Raw genomic sequence first — 7,698 nt, 5'->3', positions numbered from 1 at the left:
ACATAATGGATGACAGCTTATATATGGTGGGGTACAACTAACATTTCCCCTAATTTCGGATCTGGCTTGCGGTATTTTCGCAAACTTACAAATGTTAACTTCGCAAACATCCTAAATTTCGCACGATCATCATACTTTTCTCACGTTTAAGCTGATGTCATATGTTATGTCATTTCTGAAATTATACTGCGATGTCTTCGTGATGTATTGCTAGTAATTTCGCAAGCATGTCGTTGTTGCGAGATTCTAATCCTACATCTTGCCTCTTTTTTCTTGAATATTGCTTGAAGAGCGATCTTCAGGAAAAAATCTGTTTTTGTAATTGTTGGAGCGAGATACGTGTTGTTGGAGTAGTCTTTGATCTTTGTTGATGAAGGAACGAGCGAAAGAATACTGGACTTGAAAAGTACGTACTTGCCTCTATTCTTTTGTGAAGTTCCGGAATGTTGCGAAGTAAATAAGAAGTATCATCTTTTGAAGTATGCGAAGTATGAAGTATCCTTGAATAAGTATGCGAAGCATGAAGTATCCTTGATGAAGTATAAGAAGCATGAAGTATCCTTGATGAAGTATAAGAAGTATTCAATCCTCGAAATATAAGAAGTATCCGTCCTTGAATGAGAATAATAAGTATTGCCTCTATTCATGCGAAATTATTACTCCATTTTTGGTGATTCTTGCCGAGAAGATAAAGAACATAAAATGTTTTCTTGGTAATCCATAGTTGCCTCTGTTCTTTATCTATGAGGGTAGAATCCTTGAGAAAATGTTGAATGTGCGAATTGTTTCTTCATTCTTATCTTGCCTCTGTCTCATGTTTTGTGCTCATGCGATAGTATAATCTCTTCAAGTTGCTTATAATTGTGCGAAATAATTGACCGAGATAATCACATCATTCGAAATAATCACATTCTACGAAATTCTGACATATTCTACGAAATTTCGAATTATTCTGCGAAGTTCTGAATCATTCTACGAAGTTCTGAATAATCTTGCGAAATTCTGAATAATCCTGTGAAATTCTGAGTAATCCTGAATAATTATGCTAAATTCTGCGATATTATTGCGAAATTCTGCAATATTATTCCGTACAGTTTTGTAAAGTACTTGTGCGAATATAATGCTTATGTGATGATTATGTTATGAAATGTGTATGCGATGTTTATGCTATGAAATTCTTATGCAATGCTTTTATGATGCGAGTATGATGCTTGTATGATGAGAATGCTTATTTATTGCAATGTATAGCTAATGTTTGTGTTACTTAGCTCATTTTGCACGCTAAAATTGATGTAGCTTTAAATTGCCTCCATTCTCCATTTCTCTGGATTTTTCTTTAGTGTATGCATTCCTCTTCGTGTAGTTATTGTTCCTCACAAGTTCTTACTTGTGTTTCATCTTTCCTCTTTCCTGCACTATTAGTATCTCATAACAGTATGATCATAGTATCAAGTCTGCGGCATTTTCACTGCCTCAATTTCATAATACATATTCGGAATCTTATTTGCTTATATATAATCATTTTCGCAAGCTTATTTGCTTACTCATCTTCTTATGTGGTATTATTTTGCCTTCCTAGTTAAAGGTCTTATTTTGCCACCTCTTGTCATTGCGAAAAAATCACAGGACGTCTTTACACTTTCATGTAAGGACCCATTGATCTTGCCTTAACTCTCTCTTTTATTTGAATTTTTGTTGCGACAATATGATAGGCCTAAATATTCTTGCGAACATAAAGCCCCATGACATTGTCGTCTTGCGACGAAATCGCAGGACGTCTTCACACTTTCATGTAATGACCCATTGATCTCGTCTTATCTTTTTCTCTAGTATTATTGCCTCTTCAGGATTGCCGCACAAATATGACAAGCCTTGATACTCCCGTGAGTAAGAAGCCTCATGACATTTGCGTCATAAGACACTTATCAGCTCCCTAATGGAGGGTGCCGCCCTTATCTTCCCCTTGGTTGCCCCTTCAAGGAGGCGTAATTCTACCATACAAGGTTAGCTCCTCCCATCCAGTCTTAACAACAACCAGTTGTTTTCGTAGCCTCTTATCCCTTTTGCCTATATGGCTTATGGTTATGAGACTACACCCTAAGTGGGGTTTTCTTCGGGCCGAGTGCATCATTTGCCAAGACTTGTCAAGAGTGGTAAAGAAGCTCCAACGCCCCCCGCACTCTTGAATCAACCGTGTACCTCGGCCCCTTGATCGATTTCTGCACTCCTTAGAAGAGACCCCTAGTCGTCCAACCTAAAGCAAAAGCTTAGGTTGAAAATCCAAGGTACCTCTCCTGGATGTGTTTTATTGACCCCAAATCTCCATGACTCAGGTTCTAGGGGCGGTGTAACCTTTTCCCTGAGCCATGCAACAGGTACCCCCCTTCTATGACGCACTTTAGGTCTTACATTTGCCTCTTGCGAAATTTTATTCGCGAACTAGGGTGTACGCCATAAAGGTTCGCCTCTATCTGCGAAATTTTATTTGCGTTTCTGCGAAATTTTCGCGTCTCTTTGTTTCTGTGAAATGTTCGCGTTTCTTTATTCTCTCATTCATATTTTCATTTCTGTCATCTCTTTTATTCATTCTTTCATTTCTGTCATCTCTTTCATTCATTCTTTCATTCTCATAATATCATATCATTTAAATCAAAATAAATATTCAAGAGAAATTCTAATACATGGTAACTCTGAAATCTTTGTAGTTGTGAAATCTTTGTAATTCTGCGATTCTATCGCGTTTTGTAAATCAAATCAAAAATCTTTTTATTCTCCGCAAAAGAAATATTCTAGAGAAACATATGAATTGAATTTTCTCAGTTTTCTGTAATTTTGAAATCTCGAAATCTCTGTAATTTTGAAGTCTTTGTAATCTTGAAATCTTAGTAATCTTTATAATCTTTGAAATCTTTATAATCGTGCGATTGAATCGCTTTTTGTAAATCAAATCTAAAATCTTTTTATTCGTTCCTAGTATAAAGTAAAATGTTCAAGGAAGTGGTACTTATCTTTCATGTGAGTCACTATTGTTGTCAGAGAAGTGAATAAATGCCTTGAAATGTATGAATTTCGCGCAGCAAAAAGAAGTGTGAGAAGTGAGACTTGAACCCTCGACCTGCTTCTTGGATTTTCTTGCACCATACCAACTGTGCTAAGCCTTTCTTGCGAAATAATCAAATTTCTTGTCAAGTAATCAAATTCCAACTGTGTGAGAGGCAATTCTGTATAAATTTCGCGTAACAAAAAATAATCATGCAAGAAGCAAGAATTGATCTCGCGACCTATTGCTTGCATTCATGCCTCGTGATCAATTGTGCAAGCTTATTCTTTGCGAAATATCTCTGCGAAATTATCATCAACTCTCTTCTGTGCGAAATAATCAAAGAAATATATGTGCGAAAAAATACGCCTGTGTTGGGACTTGATCACACGACCATGAACTCATTAACTTCGCAGATGACCAATTGTGTTGCCTCTTGTTTGCGAAATAATGAAACAATATTGCGAAATTATCATTTTTTCGCTCTGTGTAAAAAAGAAGAAAACTATGTTTGCAGGCGAATTCGAACTTGCGACCACGAACGCACGTACTGCTCTTTGGACCAATTGTGAAAGAACCTCTCTGCGAAATTAACGCATAACTTTTTTCCTTATTCCTTTATTCTCCCATGCAAATGAGAAGAAAATGAAAAATATGTGTCTCTGCGAATTCAAACCCGTAACCTATTTATTGTTCGCTCAGCCTTGAACCATCTGTGCGAATTTCTGTTTGTGATAGAAATTGCAGCATCTGCCTCTTATCTTTTCTTCGTCCTTCCTTAACTTCTTTCACATTTGCCTTCATCTCCTGAACATGAAAATGTTCCACTGAAACTTCCATTTTTCCCTTAAATTTCACCACAACAACTAATTTTTTCTCTCAGTCTTGTCATGTCTTTGAATTGTTGATGATGTTTACTCCCTGAAAGTGTGATTTCTTCCATAAAATTTCCATTTTGAACCTAAACTTTGTAGATCTAGAAAAATATGAACAATAGCTAATCTTCATGGAAATTTTTTGAACCAACAAGCTACAGGAGGGATAAATCCTTTACTCATCCCTATTGCTAGCGCCAAAATGTAGTTGCAGGAAATCTTACAACACACCCCTTGTATTATCATGACTATGATTTCTAGATATAAACTTATTTGATATGAAAATAAAGATAAAGATAATGAAATTAGAAAATAAGGCACAAGATTTACGTGGTTCGATCAATGTGATCTACATCCACGGGGTTAGGGATCTTCACTATGATTGTTTGTAATTACATATGGATTACAATTGAGACTCCATTAATGAGTATTTGGAGCTTTTGGTTGAAGAAGGAAGAAGAAGATAATAATACAAATTCTGCTCTCTCTCTCTCTACAAATGTGTCCTCCTAAACTGTCTCTCTCCTTTTTCTTTTTGATTATCCTCCTTTCTCTCTCTTGCCTTTCTCTTTATATAGGTATTTACATAATGGATGACAGCTCATATATGGTGGGGTACAACTAACATTTCCCCTAATTTCGGATCTGGCTTGCGGTATTTTCGCAAACTTACAAATGTTAACTTCGCAAACATCCTAAATTTCGCACGATCATCATACTTTTCTCGCGTTTAAGCTGATGTCATATGTTACGTCATTTCTGAAATCATACTGCGATGTCTTCGTGATGTATTGCTAGTAATTTCGCAAGCATGTCGTTGTTGCGAGATTCTGATCCTACATGATAAGTTCCCAAAACCAGTATGGGTGTTTATATGTATATTTTTTTTAGTTATCCCTTAGTAGTGCTAGGGAGCATGATTAGTAAGTCCAATGAAAAATTCCAGAAAAGTTCAAGCATGCTCGACATTTGGCACAAGAGCAGATGGGGGCGTTTTTGTCTTTTTCCACTTCAAACCAAATTTAATCAGAGACTGGCCTTTGGTTTTTCATTTGTTTCCCACATTCGTTCCTTTTCTTCATACTCTTTTACTGATTTTGAAGACCATCTTGGGTAACGAAAATATTAATTGGTTTTTCAAGCAAATTCATTCTCTAGTTTTGGCTAAGGAGTTGGATTCCATCAAGGTAGAGTTTTCTTCCATTTTCTTTCCTTTATTCACCAATTTTAACTTCAACTTATTTTGGTTGGGTTTGATTTAACTTTTCAGAATAATCCTCGCATGTTCTTACAAAAGTTGGTGCTTTGATTCTCAATGGATTATGTTACTATTTGGTTCAAGGTAGGGGGTTTTCTTTCCTTTGATTTACCGTTTTCAATGTAGTATTTATATGTGGTAATCAACTCATTTTGAAGAATTATTTGACTTAATTCTTTCTTGTTACTTATGATTCATGATTTTCATTTAAATGGGTATTGTGTAATCATCATGCTTTAAATGTTCTAACAATTTAGTTTGTGAATGTTTTGAATTCCTCCATACTTGATATGAGATTCGTTTAGAATGAAAAATCAGGGTTTCAAAATAATTTGTGGTTTTCTACCATCTTGTGTTAACTTTACAATTCATGTATTCCTATCCTTTGGGTTTGTATTACTTCTGTTCAATTTTGATTTTGATGAAGTAATTGGCTCATTCCCTTTTCTCAATTGAAAATCCAAGATGATAAGGGTGATGGTTGTTTTATATTTATGATATTATTTGAACTCATAGAGATCCCAATCCTCTACAGCTTATATACCATGGCTTTCTATAAATTTGTTTCCCTCAAAGCTGAGAATTCTGAAAACCTAATTTATGTCATGTTTTATGGAGGCCTTTCCACACAGATACATGTTTCATTGCTTTTGTCAATTATTTTTGCGTTAAAGAGGACTTTCCAAGCTTTCTAACGAGATAAGATTTGCTGAATTTCATCGCATAATGAATTTTGTGCGAATTTTCTAGTGTAGACTACCGAAACAACAATTTTTCTGAAAACAAGATTTCTGTTCTGTTTTGATGAAACATTTTGACGCAGATATAGACCTATTTACTTGTTCTTATCATTTTTATATAAAAGAGGGATCTCTCAGCTTTCAAACGAGACCAAACTTGCCCAATTCCATCACCCAATGATTTTTGTATGATTTTTGAATGAAGACTGTCAAATCTGTAATTTTCTGACAACAGATTCAAGTACTGGTTTCCTTATGAACTTTTAACTCACTAATCCACCTTATTATTTTTACTTATAATTTTTGTATGATAGATGGGTTCTTTTAGTTTCTAACGAGCTATAGTTTACTGAGTTTTATCGCATAACGAAGCGGGTGTGAATTTTCGATTAACAACATTCAAATCTGAATTTACATGAACATTCATCTCATACTTCATTTTCTACCATGCTATGATGTTCTTACTGTTTGAAATTCTTGGTAGACTTGCAATACTATTCTTTTTGTATACATGATGGTAATCTTAATTTCTTATTATTTGCGGCATTTGAGTTTTTGTGAATTAAGTATGGATTCACACACTTCTCGATTGCTCCGAACCTAATGTTACGCTCCCGAAAACGTTTTCCTGGTAAGGTTTTGAGAATGCTGCCAATGTTTGTTGTTGTGCACGTTTTTAGTTATGGATTTACGATATTTTCATAACTTGGTTTTGTGGATGTTTCCTTGACGAATACCGATTTGATTTGGAAACTAGTGGACTCTACTATAGGACCGTCAGGCCTTAATTGGCACCCCATCTACGGATGACAACCCGGAAGAGCGTTCGTTTGATAAGGGTGGCTGGTATCGGATTACCCTGACGTTGGCGCTGGCCTTGTAAATAGTAGAGTGATTCTATCAATTTTTAAATGAATGGCAGCTTACAAACATTTATGAACAAATACTTTACGTTTACTTATGAATTTCATATTCTAGTTTTATGCTCTATTGATGCTTTTAAGCTTTTGGAATTTCATTTGTACATTTCATGGCCTTCGATTACCGTTATATCCCCTGCTGGGCTGTGGCTTACCCCGTTTTGTTTTGTTTTTCCCACAGAGTCTGGAGCTAGCTTGATGTGGTAAGCCGGGAAGATCTTACGACGTGGATCTAAGGACATAACATGGTATATGTTGTTGTTCTTGTGTATATATATCATGGGCTGTTCATGGGGTGTTTGGGCATAAATACTAAGTTACCTTGATTATATTTTACCAAATACAAATGGTTTAGATTTGCATAGTTGAATGTCAAATGGTTTAGATCTGCATAGTTGAATGATAGTTTTGTAAAACTTTCTGGACTATCTCAGATGTTAAATTTCTTGTGTATCAATTCTCATTCATTGTTCAGAACTTTTAAATTTTAGCTTCTAATACTTCTGTAAGAAAATTTCACTAACTTGCTTGGTAGTTACACAAAAATGAAATTAGTTTGGACCTAAACACTGTTTACGAATGTCAAGTATTCTTAAGTTGTTTTTTTTTTCTTTTTTTCATGTAAACTTCTATTGTTGAACTTTTACATTTAAGACAATAGTTCTAATTTACAGCGTGAATTCATTTTCATTTTGTTGTTATTCTTCTGAAATGAATTTGCTTATCCTTTTATACTTTCGAGTGACGGAACAGGGGGGTTTAGCCTTGCTGGACGGGTTGAAATCCAATCAGCTAGAAGGGAAACTTTCTGGTCCGTTACAAAGATAGTCGGACCTGGCTTCACAAATCCCTAAAGAGAAGTCTT

At 35.3% G+C, this 7,698-nt stretch overlaps 1 long non-coding RNA gene across 1 annotated transcript; it reads left to right on the top strand.

Moving 5' to 3' along the window:
* Nucleotides 1-4,969: 4,969 nt before the first annotated feature.
* LOC113313536 lies at nucleotides 4,970-7,300 on the top strand. The gene is made up of 3 exons (XR_003341925.1): nucleotides 4,970-5,102; nucleotides 5,186-5,257; nucleotides 7,015-7,300. It is a non-coding gene; the product is annotated as an uncharacterized LOC113313536 (long non-coding RNA).
* Nucleotides 7,301-7,698: the final 398 nt, after the last annotated feature.

The sequence above is a fragment of the Papaver somniferum genome, chromosome 9, assembly GCF_003573695.1.
Source record: "Papaver somniferum cultivar HN1 chromosome 9, ASM357369v1, whole genome shotgun sequence".
NCBI lineage: Eukaryota > Viridiplantae > Streptophyta > Magnoliopsida > Ranunculales > Papaveraceae > Papaver > Papaver somniferum.
This window is presented reverse-complemented; position numbering and strand designations above follow the sequence as displayed.